This window comes from Lutra lutra, chromosome 1 (assembly GCF_902655055.1).
Source record: "Lutra lutra chromosome 1, mLutLut1.2, whole genome shotgun sequence".
Taxonomy (NCBI): domain Eukaryota; kingdom Metazoa; phylum Chordata; class Mammalia; order Carnivora; family Mustelidae; genus Lutra; species Lutra lutra.
In genome coordinates this window covers 70,717,638-70,734,598 of record NC_062278.1, presented here as the reverse complement: position 1 = coordinate 70,734,598, position 16,961 = coordinate 70,717,638, and the positions used below count along the sequence as shown (strand labels likewise).

General features: G+C 39.8%; 1 protein-coding gene across 4 annotated transcripts in view; it reads left to right on the top strand.

Annotated features, from left to right (window-relative positions):
• SLC9A9 (solute carrier family 9 member A9) overlaps positions 1 to 16,961 on the top strand; it is a 577,794-nt gene that overhangs the window by 472,042 nt on the left and 88,791 nt on the right. The window lies entirely within an intron of this gene.

Sequence of the window (16,961 nt, the reverse complement as noted above, 5' to 3'; positions counted from 1 at the left end):
GAAAGAAAGAAATGGAATAAAATCCAATATGCCACCACCAATAGCTGCTTATCTCCTCATCCAGCTTCCAGAATAGCCTGATTTTACCTCATTTCTGATAGAACCAAAGAAAGCCATCTTGCATTGTTCCTGACAAGCCATATACGAATCTTTTTTTAGGAGGCTCCCTAAATTGTCCCCTTACAAATATTTTTTCTAACTGGATCTTCTTCTTCATCTTGGTTTTAGATTAATTCTTTCAAGACAGAGTAGAAATATCTGCTCTCTCACAGGTTATCTATAAAATACATCTCGAGTGTTTGCAGGAAGTGTTTAACTTAGCTCTCCTAAGTTAAATAGGTTGGCTGTCGATAAGGGTGGGCAGTTGACAACTTTGGTGGCCTTTTTGCTTTAGCACAGACCAGGAGAAATTTTTCTCTATTTTCAGATAGGGGAACTGAGGTTCAGCAAAGCTGAGGGCATGGGACATCCCCATCCAGGGGCCCTTTCCCTATCTTGTGCTTTATAGCTCTGGGCCACAACTGGGAGTAGTTTCCATTTGATTTTGGTGTAGCTAAAAAAGCCTACAATTTCTTATAGCAAATTCTCTTTGGAGGAATTTCATTTTTAGTCCTTTACTTATCTGAGCCATCTTCTTGATTTCCCCTATTCTATTTCGCAGCACTCCATTTGTTAACACGGACAAATAAAATGATTCCTGTTCCTTTCACACACTACCATCTGATTAAACCATACTAAAAGTCCCTCTTCCATTAAAACCCTAAATCCTTGGTTGCCGTGCTTGTGGAATTTCCTAAGCTAGGACATGACAAAAGTCAATGACAGAACATACTTTGGACCTTCCTTGATGACAAGAATCTTATCCCTCATCTCATAGGCTCACAAATTGTCAGATTTTGGAGTTCTAGCAATTGCTTTAGCATACATCTTCTACCAGATCCAAGTTCAGGTCCTTGAATTGTTAGATGCTTTTTGTTTATTTGAGGTTTAGTTGGTGAGGAAAAAATTCCATTTCCTTTCATTTGCTTTTCCGGAGTAACTAGTCATTTTCCTTTTTGGAAAAAAAGAAAAGTTAGACTTGTCCTTGGCTGTGATATCACCTATTATGTAGTGAAGGATATTGACAACAGTAATCTGAACACTTTTGTGGAGTTCGAAAGTAAAATTCTTTCTCACTGTTTTTCTCTTGTGTTCGAATAGTGAGTGTTTTCTTTCTTTCCCTTTCATTTTATCCAAAGGTTTTAATAAAAACACTATAGTTTAAAAATTCACTTAGTGCAGAAAAAGAAATGAAGATTTTGGATGATTATTTTTTTTAAGTATATTTTTTCAGTAGCAAGTACCAGTTTTCTCCAGCAATTAGCTCAGCACTTATTTACTGAAAACAATAAGAAAATTAAATGAAGTTCCCCTTTGAGTCAAGTTATGTTTTTTTATCTTCTCTCTCCATTTTTTTTTTCCTGATCTGGACTGCAGTTTTTTGTGTACGATTATGTTCCTTTACACTTAGCAAATGAAAAAGAAATAGAATATTCTGCCCACAAATTTATTATGCTGTAAGAGTTTTAACTGGAATATAGGGAGAGATCTATATTCAGATAAGAAGATATACAAGCCTGAGCTTGTCTTTGAAATTTGTTTTGTCTGTGCTTGGGCCTTCCTACAAATTTGAGGGGAGAGGGAATAGTTAAAATTAGACCTAGTTCTCTTTTGCTCTTTAGGATAATCAAAAAGGAATTCTTTAAAATCAGTGACTTTAAAGATTTATAACTTCATTTTTTTATAGATTTTATTTATTTATTTGAGAGAGAAAGAGTGTACGCATGAGGAGGGAGGAGGGGAAGAGAGGGAGGGAGAAGAAGACTGCCCCCTGAGCAAGGAGCCCGATGTAGAACTCAATCCCAGGACACTGGGATCATGACCTGAGCCGAAGGCAGACGTTTAATCTACTGAGCAACCCAGGTACCCCAATTTATAACTTTAAATAAGACATTACTTTTTCTTCTTCTATAGACAAGCTGTATTAAGGGGGCAGGCATATGAATAGATGATCTCCTTAGACATGATAGGGACTCCAGTTTACTAAGGTCTATCTCTTTTCCATATTTCCTACATTGAGATCCATGCTTCATCACTCCAATAACACCCTTGCAAACAATCTAGATTTCTTTGCCCATTCTTTTTGGTATACCCATCTGGCAAAACCCCAAGCAGTGATAAACACAACTCTCTGCTTCTGGGGGGACCACATCTGAGTAGCTGAGCCCTGTTACAGATACATAACTGGAAGGACTGTTTCCCTTATATATTTGATCACCCACCTCAGATGGACCCGTACTGCCCAACTATCCTACCTCACATCCATCATAGTTTGAATCTTTAATTACTCTTCAGAACTAATCTGCTCTCCTCAAACTTCAACTCTCCAACTGCCCACCTCACTCAGTAAATGAGCTCATCTACAGAAAATGTAGAAGTCATTCAGTAGGAACTCCTCCCATCAATCTATCAAACATTAAAACTAACCTACTTCTCTATTTTCTCTTTTCTTATAACATCAACCAATTCCTTCTCAGCTAAATCCTTTGAAATGGCTCTGAAGCATGCTTAAGTCTTAACCATTTAACAACAACATAATGAAAGCTTCTAGTAACCTCAAACCCCTACATCAATCATCTTCTATCACCTTCCCTTTCACAGTCAAACTTCTCAGAAAAGTTGACTATACTCACTGTCTACATTTACTTTCCTTCTGCTCATGCCTCAGACTGCTTGGATCTGGCTTCCACCTCAACCACTTTACTAAAGCTGCTTGTTAGATCAACCACAACCGTCATATCCCTAAATTAAATGGATCTTTTTTAGGTTTGTTTGGGTTTGTGTTGTTTTTTTTGTTTTGTTTTGTTTTTGTTTTTTTTATATGTCTTCTTAGCAGCATGTGATACTGTTGATTTTTCCCTTCTTGTTTTAATAGTCTTTCTTTGCCTCATCTTCCCTGACTCAACGCTTACTGAGTTTTTTCTACTTCTCTGGCCAGTCATTTTTAGACTCATCTTCCTTTGTCCATTAAACACTGGAGCCGGGGCACCTGGGTGGTTCAGTTGTTAAGTGTCTGCCTTCAGCTCAGGTCATGATCCCAGGGTCATGGGATCCAGGCCTGCATCGGGCTTCCTGCTCAGCGGAGGGAGGCCTGTCTCCCTCTCCCTCTCCCTCTCCCGCTGCTTGTGTTCCCTTCTTGCTATATCTCTCTCTGTCAAATAAATAAAATATTAAAAAAAAAAAAAACTTAAACACTAGAGTTAATCAAGATTCTATCCAAGGCCCTCTTCTCCTCTCTATCCCTAAGTGATCCCATCTATACTCTTAAATTAAAATAACATGGAAACAGAGACAAGTCACAGATTTATAACCGCCAAGCTATTTGTATGCCTTGAAGACTCATCACTGTCAATATATCCAAAACCAAACTCCAGAATCCCCCTCCAAACCTAATCTCTGTCCAAGTGTCCCCTCTACTCTGTTATGCAAACAAAAACTCAAGTGTTTTACTGAATACTCTCTCTTTCATCCTGTTGTAATGTAAATCTTCCTTCACTGGTTTTACTACCTTCAGAATTTACATTCAAGATAAATCCTTTAGAATGTTCTGATTGTTATTGTTTGGTTGAATTTTTTTTTTTTTAACAACTACATAACACCTATTTTTCCTCCAACACACTGAAACAAGAAAGAATTATAAATGGGAAATGATCTAAGTGTAAAATACTGCACAGAGTCAAGTATTTTTTTGAAAAAAAAAAAAAAAAAAAAAAAAAAACGATTACATGCCAGGAAATATTTTTGTTTTTTAAAAGAGGAACATTAATAGTGGGCATCATTCTTGTTACTTTCTCAAGGTGAGAGTGACTAAATTCAAAGAACTGAGGCACATAAAGGAATGCAAGCCTCACCGAGAGTTTCAAAAGGTCTAAATGGATTAGTTACTTACCTTCTTAGACACAGATATTTCTTACATTTGGTAGAGCTGTAAAACAGTTTTAAAGTTAATTTTCTATCATAAAGTCTTATAAATGGGCATCATCATCATATTGGATTTCTCAAGAGATCTGTAACTTGGCCTATAAAAGAGATGTCTCTTAATATATTTTAAAATTATTCTAACAGAAAGCACTACAGAGTTAGGACGAACATTTTATCCTAGATTATATACTAGTAAAGAAAGAGATTCTTCTGCAAAGCCTCCTAAGGATACAGAATAGTTCAGGATATTGAGTTATTGAGAAAATAAGAGTTACGTTTTTGCAAATAAACCCTGTATCTATATTGAAAGCTCAGTATTCACAGGAGCTTTCCCAGATAATATGCCTCCTTCTGCCAAAATACAAAGCAACCTCCATCAGTTAATAATGAGTATGACTAATTATTAACCTGAACAACAGATGACATCAGAGAAAACTGGCATAAATTATCCCAAAATGAACTGTGAGTGGATCTGTCCATTTAATGAATCTAATTTACATGATTCTTCTCCCTGCTGTTCCCTTTGTAAATAGTCTTTCATTTAAATAATTTTCAGCCCAAAAGCTAGAATCATAATTATTCTGGGAGTTATATGGGTTTGATGGGTAAGCCATTTTTCAGCCATAACTTGCAAACTGTTCTGATCATTGATCACTACACCTGGCTGAAGGTTTAACTATAATATTGCTCAGGTATTTGGCTCAGGACACTGTTCAGAGTTCGCATCATTGATAAACTCCTTAAATGGGAACTCATGGGACATAGAAGCATGCTTCCAAGGCAGCAGTGTTGGGCAAATAGCCTAGGTGATACAGACAAAAGTGCTTCCTTTTATACATAACCAATGAACCATCTTTGACACCACTTGAGGAATCAGTGGTAGACATAACCACCTTCACAGCCCTCCAAATTCCAGCAGATCCTTTAAATTCATTCTGGGGGGTGGGGAAGGGACACAATAGGGTCTCCTGCATTTTCTTACTGAGTCTGAGACCACATAGTGAAGGCATGTCGTTGATTTGATCAACTACCGCTTGTGGCAGTTCTGTCCTAGCTTTTGAAAATACTTTTTCCTCTTTACATCTTGGTAGAACATCTCATTCTGAGAATTGACTTACTCTTGCCCTCTATTCCCACACTTTGCCTAGGGAAAAAAAAAGGAATTTTAAAAGAATACCCTTCTGTTCTTATCACCACAAAAGGAAAAAGCAAAAGGAATTTGGTATTTCCTGTCACACATGTGCTCATGTGCACAGGATCACACGATTAGTCGCCCTCATAATAAAGAGGAAAAGAACCAAAGGGAAAGAAAATCCATAACCTCGTTTGGTATTAAGTCTATGGTATACTCTGCACAGTATCTACCTATTAAGGTCAAAGCCATAATCTCCTCTTCCAGGTATCTAAACTGCCCATATCAGTCATTTCAGTGAATAAAGGAATAAAGACTAGAAAAAAGGATAGTGGCACATTAGAGAAATAGTAGAAGGGCCAGTGCCACGGATGGTAATTGTACCACTTGTATTATTACAGTCATTTTTATATCACTAGCATTTGAGGATTATATTATCTAGCATCTGAGCATTGTTTTGACAATTTGTCCAAAGAGAGATAAAATAGAAAGAAGGAATAATCTTTTCAAGAAGAAACATGTGTGTGGTGGGGTGTGCATGCAGGCGTGTGTGTGTGTGTGCATATGTACTTGAACATGCACTAGATACACCATACTCAACCTGAGTGATTCATTACATCACCTGGTATATAGAAAATGAAGCTAATCTTCAGTATGATTGTATGTTATGGTGTCTACAAGCATTGCCAGATTTTAACTTGTTCAAGTAAATTTTGACAAATCTTGGTCCTAGCACTATTTTGGCCTTGAAAGTTATTTTATTTGTAGATACTGCTCTGGTTGCTACATAGATAGTGGTATTGGGTGGCAGTATTTTAAAGCGAAGATAGTTCAACGGATAAACAGGAATACATCAGCAATAAGCTTTCTAAATGTCCTCATGAGAAAAAAAATCCAGTAAGTACTGGATCAGGGCGTGCTGGTCATAAGGAGGCAGAAATCCTGGTGTTTGTTTCATTGAGAGGTCCCTTCCTTTTAAGGTCCCAGCTTTTAAAATGGTCAGCAGAGCACTCAAATGTGCTAAGTGTGAACCTTAGAAATACAGTTTTCACATTTACCTTTGCCTTCCCACTTTGAGATGACAGGAGAGCTGGGCCCTGCCCATGACACAGGTTCCCATAACACAGCTCTAAACATCCAGAGGCAGATTCACTAAGAATCAATATCACTCAACTCTCAGGGCTCTTTGCTTGAAGGAACCCCTTTGTAAAGGACCTGTCCTTATTTTATATTCGGAAGTTTATATTCTTTTTTTTTTTTTAAAGATTTTATTTATTTATTTGACAGAGAGATCACAAGCAGGCAGAGAGGCAGGCAGAGAGAGAGGAGGAAGCAGGCTCCCTGCTGAGCAGAGAGCCCGAGGAAGTTCATATTCTTTATGTGAAGATGGGTCCCCCAAATTAGGTATCCTTCAGGGTCTATGAAATCTGGATCCATTCCTGTCTATGGGAGTAAGCACGATAAAGAAAACATGATGAATGTATGCTCTTACTATAATTTGAAGTATTACGATATATTTTATCATTGTGAAAGATTTCAGTCTCTAGCATTCATATAGCCCCATTTTCTGCATTTGCTTATTGGAATAGTTTTAGTAAAAAAATATATTTTCAATTTACTTGACCAGGGTTCCAAAATTCCTTAGGAAGTATAATTTTCAATTTGGTGTCTGAAGCTTTTATTCCTCTCCACATCTCTTCCCAATCATTTTGCACCATTTCTCCTGCTCATCATACCACAGCAAGCAACTTGTCACCTCCTGGAAAGTGTGTTTAATTCACAGATACCCAGTAATGGTTATTACAGGATCACATAATATCACATTCTAACTTTGACTTTGTAGAGTTTAGCTATTGACCAACCTCAAATGACTCTCTTGCCCTCCTTTGCAACTCAACCCAGCTATGAATTGATGACTGTTTTTAAATCCTACTCTGGATCCACTAGTCCACCCTTTAAAGTCTTTAACTTTAAGCATGGATGGCTCCCAAACTGGTCCCATCTCAGGCGTGCGTTCTCGTAACCAGAAGTTCATGGGAACTAGGCACCTGTGAGCCCTCTGCTCCAAAAGGCCTGCACAACAGAAGCACAAAAGATCAGTGGGGAAAAAATCCTAATTAAAGAAAATCATCTCCTAATCATACCAAATTAATGTTACCCTGAGAGAAACTCAGAGAAAAGAACAGATTATATTCAATGTTAAGTACCAAAAGCCATTTGGACAAACTTTTCAACCTAAAGGAGGAAGATGGGAGGGTTAGTCTTAAGAATTTTTGTTAAAGATTTTCTTAAAGAATTTTCCAGAATTAAGTACCCTTTTCAGCTTTAATTATGATTCTGCTACCAGCAAGAATGATAACGTTCAGATGAACTTAACTGCACAAAATACATAGAAATTAATAAAAACTTTTGTGCTGATGACTGACAAATTACAATACATTTCCCATCTCTTTTTTACATTCCTCATACTGACCATTCATACTGTCATCTTAGAAAGAACAAAAGAGAGGGTGCCTGCTAACATGTTTTTGGACCTTATAAGAATCTTTACTGGTGGGGTGCCTGGGTGGCTCAGTGGGTTAAAGCCTCTGCCTTCCACTCAAGTCGTGATCCCAGGGTCCTGGTATTGAGCCCTGCATTGAGCTCTCTGCTTAGCGGGAAGCCTGCTTCCTCCTCTCTCTCTCTCTGCCTGCCTCTCTGCCTACTTGTGATCTCTGTCTGTCAAATAAATAAATAAAATCTTTTTAAAAAGTTAAAAAAAATTTAAAAATTTTTTAAAAAGAATCTTTACTGAGTAAAGGCCTGAGCAGAAGACCTTTTCTGGATATATTTTGAAATACAGACAGATGAATAGAGTAAAGGTAAATAATTATTATAAATTGCATCTGAGAGAGGACTGATGCCCCCTTTCCAGCAGAAATCTTAAGGAAGGTGCAAACAAAGAGCACTGGGAAAGCTGCCAAAGACAGGAACCAAAACCCTTTTGAGAGAGTCTCTATAAAGACTCTACCAGCTATAGAGTGGTTGAGATGTGGACTAATCTGGTTTCCCACTTAAAAATTCCTGCCACTCCTCAGTACCTGTTTCCTGACCGTGATGGCCTCAAGGCTTACCACTGTGCCTGGCACAAAGCAGGTGTTCTCGTATATGTCTAATAAATGTTGATTTATCAGGTAATCAGAAAGGTCCTTCATTTAAAGGATAGTAAAAACACTGATGTATTCCACTCAGAGGCTTGCTCTATTTCGGGCTGGGGTTGGTCATTGTCTTATGACCTCTGCCCACTCTTACTTACCTATTTGCTTTTCACTTAATTTTTGTGGCTTGGCGTGGTTGTGCACAGAATCTGGAACCTAAGACTGTATTAGGCCAGTCAAGCATGAAATTATAGTTTGTTGGCTGACAATGTGCAGGAGTGCCCAGGAGACTAAGCATGATATAATAGGACCAAGGCCTTCGGACATGAATTTAATCAACCATGACTTATTATTTTGTTTACAAAATCATGGTGCAAAATTTTCATGTTGTGTCCTTAATGCTTTTGAGATTTCTCTTGTGCACTAGTCTTTGACACAGTTGCTTTCTTTTCCATGTCAGTTAACACCTTTTTAGGAACTATAATTGTAGGTAACACAGCCTCTAATCCAGGTGGCACCATCCTTTTCTAGAAGCTGTTGTCACTCCCAGAGTCATGTTAATAATTGTAAGAAAACAGTGAATTGAGCAACAGTTGTTAACATGAACCTAACGATCAGAACTGAATACAACCAAGATCAGCTTTGGAATGGGAAAGAAAATCATCAGAGTAGATGTGGTTGTTGAGAACTCCAGAGTAGGCCTCAACAGTCAGCACTTTGAGTAAACTATTGTTCACGAGGCACCACAGTGGTTTTCAACAATGGGGCAATATCACGTGATGGGAAAGCCTTAGAGCATCAGTAAAAAGGATCTGAAGAGTAATCTATTCATGTTAGAAACAGAATAGTGTGCCAGTGTAGGAGGGAGTGGACATGAAGAGAGAGGTACGAGGGAAAAAGAATGCTGGGCATTGAGCAAGAGCTGCCACCTGGGACTCAAACAGAAGATCCTTATCCAGGGCTCGAGCCAAGTAGGTGAGCAAGAGAGCAGGAAACGGCATTTCTTCCCTCCAGCCACTCTGCTCATATACAGCTGTGCAGATTGTAATTAATTATTACAGAAAAAAGAGATGGCAGCTGATACAGACTAACAGTGAAAGAGGCTGAGGGCACCTGTCCAAGGAGCTGTGTGACGAGCCTCCACACCAGGAGGGAGCACTGATGAGAAGATGGAGAGATGGAGCGAGATGGACTTCCAAGCGACTCTCAAATAATTATTGATGATGATTAAGAGTGAAACCACTGGTGGCAGAGAGTGGCATGAGGAAACCAAAATTCTGTCCCTCGAGCTATCAGATGACACAGAGGCTTGTGTAGGAGGAATCAGGAAGATTTAAATTATGGCATCTGAAGGTTTCTAGCCTTCTCAGTCACTCCCTGGCTATAATTCCAGTCAAGAATTAAGAAGAGAAGTGAGAAAATTTTCCAATCCCATAGCATTATGTTTTGTTGTAAGTTAAAAGTGGTGTAACACTGTGGAACTTATAAGGTCTTTGGATTCAGAACAATGGGTTCAGAGCCCTGTCTCTTTCACTTAATAACTGAGTGATTGGGTGAGTTGCTTAACTTTTTCAAATCTCTATTTCTTAATCTTCAAAACTGGAAGAAGCAGTTGTTATTATGGTATAATGTCAAGCACCATACCCACATTCACAATAACTTTAATAACTTGGAAGCCTATACATAGAATCCTCAGACTGTTTTAAGTTTTGTTTTGCTTTGTTTTTTGTGTGGGGGTTTTTTGGTTTGGTTTGGTTTGGATTTTTTACATAAAGGTGATTGCTGTGCCCTGGGCCATTCTAATTCTTGTCTTCTACCCAGTGGTTGCTGTGAGAGGAAGCAAGTCCCTGGAAGGCCATCCTCTGGTTTGGGGTATAGTCCGGTGTGTCATTATTTTTAAAGTCCTATTTTAAAATATACATATGCATGTCCCAAGGTTTATACATGCAACTAGGGCAGGGAATGAGTTAAACCAAAAAGAAATGATTAAACAGAGTCGACTGGCTCCTGCTTGCTTCCTTTCTCCCTCTCTCTATGGATTTCACAAAAGTATTTGTTAAATATAACACTGCCCTGTCTGCCTGTCAGGATTTTCAGTCTGACACAGAAAAACACAAAGACCAAATGGGGCCAAAAATGTTTACAATGGCCTTCTCTTTGCCACACTCCTTGTACAAACTGAAATACTACAGAAAACAGGATTCAGTTTTATTTATAATAAAACCTCTTAAAATGTATTTAGGCAGGACTGCGTTGACAACCATAACACTTTGACATTGCAATCAAAATGAGAGCTCTTGTCTTTCTTGAAGCTCTCCAAGACCACGAAGATAACAGAGCCAGTTCTCAGCCTGGTACAAGAAGTACACACTCATGCCTCTTCACAACCAAATAAAATATACATGAGTACACATTTTAATAGGACTATTTATTTAAAGGGACATCCATATCATTCTTTTATATATAAAAGTCAAAGTCACTTACTTGGCATTCAAGGATCCTTCCTCTCTTCTTTTACCCATTTCCTTAAGGACAGAAAAGCAAAAAGCAGGTGACTCACCTTCATGGGGACTTGACCAGTTCTACTGTAGTCTTGACAAGAAGCAGTAATGAGTTTTGACTTTCAAAGAACCAAGGAAGATCCTCCTGTCCCAACAGAGAGGACATAGGCTTAGGAAGAAAGGGACATGGGGCAAGGGTCATCACAGGCTTGGGATTCTCCTTTCCATTCTTTAGTTCCCAAAAACCTTCATCGGGGTTTGTCAAGCTCCCTCTCAAGTGGAGGCAGCTCAGAAGCCACTGGAGCATTTTGATTCTACGTTCAGATCACTGGCCTTTCCCCTGAAGATTCTGATTCAGACAGCTTGGGGGTAGGAGATCTTTATGTTTAATGATTATCCCCAGGGATTCTGTTATAGTGGGTTGACAGGAAAGCTCTAGGAAAGTCCAGAAGCTCTGTGAAAAAGCTGCCCTGTCAGCTTCAAGCAGGACATGACTACTATGCCCATTTTACAGAAGATAACACTGAGGCTCAAAGTCACAAAATATATAAGGGGCCAAATGGGTCATGAACCCAAATCTGTTAGAGTTCAGAGTCCATATTTCACCCCACTGTGTGACAGTCTCTCCAGTGCAGCAGATGACTAAGTCTTAACACAGTCCCTCGGCTTTGGCATTTATTACTTTTCAGCGTGTCAATGTCCAACAGCTCTCTGCTGATATATGCTGTTGAAATCTAGTAACCAGGATTGTGAAATCACAAACTTTCTCTTTAAACCCATTTGAAGTCCATTGGCCATAGCGTAAGGACCTGCAGGTAGAGCCAGACCTCTCCTGAGAGACAAGTTCATGGGCTTTGTGACAATTCTTTTCTGCTATGTTCAGGCCCCTTTTTCCAGACATGTACAAGTTCAAAATTGGATTTCCAAATGATTAAAACTGAAAGGAGTCCAATTGACAGACATATGCAAATGTTTTACCCAGAGATTCCTTATGTCTACTGCTCTTCACACCAATTATAGCTTTTATTCTTCAGATAAAATTAATAAAAGCAAAACTTCTCTGGTTGAAGATGGGATGAATATTCTAAAGCCTAAAAGCCAACTTTCTCTTCCATCTTCGCCTCCCCATGACATCCACTGAGTCTCTCACCCACCAAGGAATCTTGGTGACCCACAAACACAGCTGGAAAGTCTAAGCCCTAGAGTCTCCTTCCAGTAATAAAAAAAAGCAAATGCTAATGAAATGTATAAGATTTTGTCAACAGAGTAACTTATAACAAATAAATAAAACACCCCTTACTTGGCTCCATGGCTAGAATTAATATGATCAGATAATTTGAAAGCATTGGCTTGGAGTTAGGAATTCTGCACTCTACATTCCACTGCGGGTATCTTTATTATCAGGACAAGCCACGGGGCTCGCCTGGCCGCAGAAACATGCCCCTCTTTAAGCCCAACTTTCATGGCTTATCCCCTAAGCCAGGAGCAACCTGCTGGCTTATAGAGGAGATACAGGTTGTTTCATTAAACACTCATCATGGGTGTTGGCTTGATTTAGTAGAGATTCTAGAATTGAAGATTCAGACCAAGTAAGAACTTAGGGTTCACCATGAATACTGCTGCTTACTAGTTCTGGAATGATCTACATAATGAGCCAGCCATAGAGCATTATTTGGTTGCCAAATAACAATTAGTGAAACAAATCCAAGTTTTATAGGTATTTGCAAAAGGACACGTGAATGTGTGAATGAGTGAACATGTCACTTCATTTTAGAGGTTTCTTTGTACTGTTTGTTCATAGGAATCACAACCAAACAAAATGTACCTAATGAGGGCAATGACAATGTGGATACAAGGAGAGTCTGAGCCGAACAGAACACAAAGTGAAGGCACAGTTCCTGATGGGCGGGAACGGCCATATCCTGACCCAGAGAGAAATGCTCATGTTCCCATCAGATTTCCCCAGTAAGATGACAATAGGTATAAAATCACCCATTTCCTGGGCCCAAGGGCCAGCCCTGCCTACTTCACAGTAGAGGTACTCTGCTTTTTATTTTCTGAAAGTGAATTTGATCATACCCAAAAGTAACAACACACTCTCCAACTGCTGTCAACTTCTTCTAACATACTTCCTGTGTTTTATATGTGATTTAAACAAAATTCCCCAAAGTAACGTGGAGGCGTGAAAATAACATAACTTTTGCATCAGATGGCCTTATGATCTTAAGCAACTACTTAATGTCTCTGAGACTTGGTTACCTCAGTTGTAAATTGAAGATAATGAACACCTACTAAGAGGATTAATGTGGGGATTAAATGAAATAGTACATCCGTATAGGAGTCAGCTGACAGAAGACACCAAAAAACCATAGTCATCATTAGTAATATTATTTGAGTAAAGACCAAACAATGGTAAATCCTTTCCCCTCTTCTCCAAATTATCTTCTCTCCTGCCCAAGCTCATACTAAAAGAGAATAAAACCCCTTTTGTTGAATCAGTGTTCTCACTAACTAATACACAGACAAGGCATCTCAACCCTTGGGCACATGTGAATCACTTGCGTTCATTGGTTTGGAATGGGACCTAAGTATAAGAAATTTTTAACAAGTATGTGAGTATTTAAATATGCACCTGGGTTGAGAGCCAATGTCTTAAGCTATTAAACAGCTTACTCTTGGTTTTCCTGATTCAAGATTCCCTCCACTCTAATCCATTCTCTAGTGTACTCAAATAGTCACCCCAACAATCAAATCTGACTTTGTCATTCCTATATTTTTTTAAAAAAAAACCTTAGTTAACTTCCTTTGGCTGTAGCAAAGATGATGAAAATACTTCTTTTAGGTACCAATAGGTACCAGTAGGTTGGTGGTATTTTCCTAAAGCCTTGTGTAGAGAAGGATTCCATGAGTTGGCCTGGGCTCAGAAGAAATGAATGCCATTCATGGCAGACTGAGGACATCTGTCATGAGTATAGAAGGTGCAGAACTCTGGGATTTGCCATTCCCAATATAGAAATACAGCTCAAACCCTAACACGGCATAGAAGATGTTGCACAGTTGTTTCTCTAGCTGCATTTCCTGCCTGTGAAGCCACAGGCTATATTCACAATCAATTTCTTATTTTTCCTCCCAAGCATGAATCCTCACCTCCACGACTTTGCTCACACTATTGCTCACACTATTCCTTTGCTAAGGAATGGCCTTGTCCTTCTCCCCTCTTCACTGAATCCCCTAATCCTTCTTCAAGATTCAGGCTGAATGTCACCTTTTCTGGGAGAATTCCTATGGATATGCCAGATATAATTAGTCTCTCTCTCCATATCAATGCTTATGAAGCAGTTTTCCCCCATCTTTATAACTGACACTGTCATAATACCATATGGTAATTTACTCTATGTTTACATATTCAAGTCCCTGAATATATGATGCACATCATTAATGCTCAGTAAATGTGAATGAATGAATGAATGAACTGCTTGGACGCAGATACTATCGCTTACTCATCTTTGTTTCCCAACGCCCAGCTAGTAGCAAACACATAGTAGGAATTCAGGAGTTAGCTCAGTGACTGGGTCCATGTCTACAGGCTCTGCTGCCACCCATATGGCACAGTGATCTGGGCTCATTCTGAGTCACAAATCACAATCTGCCAGAAAACTTCCATCTGGAGAGATCACTCCCCACAGCAGCTTTTCCTTTCAGTCTTTAGGCCTGTTTTGTTCCTTATTCAACAGGAAATAATTGAATGCTAGCACTGACTCAAAAATAACTCGGGAAGCTATAAAAATTGTAAAAGGTCTATTAGTAATATTGTGCAGGATACTTCATGGCAGGCCTGCAGAGCGCCAGGCAGCCAGTTCCCCAGGGTTTCTTTATGCGTTTATGTCGCCCGTGCTCTTCTGATCCAGGTGGTCAAGCAGCCCACCAGCCCCTCACAGCTCAGTCTTGCTGACTGCCCAGTCCAGCGAAACTAATCAGCTGGCTATATGTGGAACAAAGGGAAAATGCTCAGGGTATGCGCAGAATTATCCCCGATCAGGTAATGTTGTGCAAAAGAAATGTAACACCCTTTCTTTCTCACCCTCTCCCACCTGAAGTGTACATGCTGTACTCTCTCTACTAAAGGTGAAATTCTGCCCTCAAAGATTTCTTCTCTAAGCAAAATAATGCTGAGATGCACAAAGAGTTAAGCTCTCTCGATTCCGTGTGGTTTACTCATTTAAATCGGCATCACTACAGAGCAGAAACTATTTTAGCTCTATGCATAAGTGGAATATCTAATATAGAATTACATTATAATGAAATATGCATTAATTCAAGCCTCATAAAATACTTTTCATGTTCTGCAGGCATCCAAAAGTCGAAAATGCCTATAATCTTATTTTACTTGCAGCTCAAATGATGATACATCAGGTTAATATGCTTAATTAAAAGTCACATTTGAAACATTCAAAGGGATAGTTAATTCACTATTGACATTTGCTATAACACAGTTAAGTATTGTGGAAAGAAGACAATGGGACATGTCACTCCCGCTAGGAACAGAAGGACGATATTTTGTGATTTTTCAGGAAACAGCGCATGCTTGACACCCAAGAAAATGCAGCTAACCATGCCCTAAAATATTTGCCATTAATAATAAAGTTTTGCTTAAAGAGACATTCCCAAAATAATATCCAAACCAGGGGCGCCTGGGTGGCTCAGTGGGTTAAAGCCTCTGCCTTCGGCTCAGGTCATGATCCCAGAGTCCTGGGATCGAGCTCCGCATCGGGCTCTCTGCTCAGCGGGGAGCCTGCTTTCTCCTCTCTCTCCCTCTGCCTGCCTCTCTGCCTACTTGTGATCTCTGTCTGTCAAATAAATAAATAAATCTTTAAAAAAAAATAATAATAATATCCAAACCACTTAGCTGTCTACTCTTAAACGAAGATTAATGAGAAAGAGAGATTTCCAGGTGCCATTTATTCCACATGTTGGGTCTGATTAGTTGACTGCTGGGCACATTCCTCAGAAATAGCCAAAGGCTGCTGAAGACTGTCCCTTTCAGCTTCTAATGAGCTAGCTGTCCCCATGTTGCACGTGAGATATGAAGCTAATAGAGTCCTTCCCCACTCCCCCCACCGCTTGACACTGAACTTAAAATAAAACGACTGAGTTTATTCCATTTATTACATAGGGGTTGACTTCCCATTTATAAAGCTTTATCTTCTTATTCTCCTGCCCTGAAGTTCATGTTGCTTTAAAATGCAGCTGGGCGGTCCTCTGCTCATCAGCACTCTTGCTGATTCTGGTCTGTCCAACCGATGGCACACACCCTTTCTCATTTTACCATCTATCTCCTCCACCCTGGAGTCAAAGCCTGGCCACATTCTGCTTCCCATGAATTGTGCCTACAGCGTTTTACAAGTATTTCAAAGGCTCTTTCTCGGGATTTCCTCTTAATTATTCTCCCTCCTGTATCCTGGAGAAAAAAAACACAGAGCTGGGCCTGCGGGGAGTGCAGATGCAGAAGAAAAGCTGGAGGAAAAGTGAGGGCCTGAGACTGGGCAGGCGCCACGCCCAGGCACATGGACTCGGACTCCCTGCCTAGGAGGACCCTGCTGTCTCTGCAGAGGATAGAAGGGCACTTCAGAAAGGGGAAGAGGCTGGGCCCCCAGGAAGATGAATGCAAGGGGAATGGAGCTCCTCCAGAGGGGCAAGGGGAGAACACACTGGTCAGCCCCAAGAACCTGGAGGCCAGAGGATCTGCCCACTGGGTCAGAGAGGCAACTGAGAGAGAGAGCTGGAGTTCAGGTGTCAGGCATGCCTGCCATGTGAGCCTGGTAGGTCAGGGTGGGCCTCGCTTTACCTGTATCTGCCACACATGCACCCCAGAGAACCTGATGGGAAGTCAAAATTGTTTTTGTTAATGATTCCAAATTTCCTATCAGTAGAGATTGGCTGCCATTAACACAGAGAGGAGTTTCCTTCACAGGTTCTATGAGTTTTTTATTTTTCCTTTTGGCTATTTTGTTCTTCATGGCTTTACTGAGTTCCCTGTTCTGCCCCTGAAATCAGGTTCTCACCTTTTTTATACTCACTTATCAACTCCCCTGCTACCACTTCCCCCCCCCCCGCAAACACACACACACACACCCCTCACACCTTCAAGGGACAATAAATTACCAGATCTCT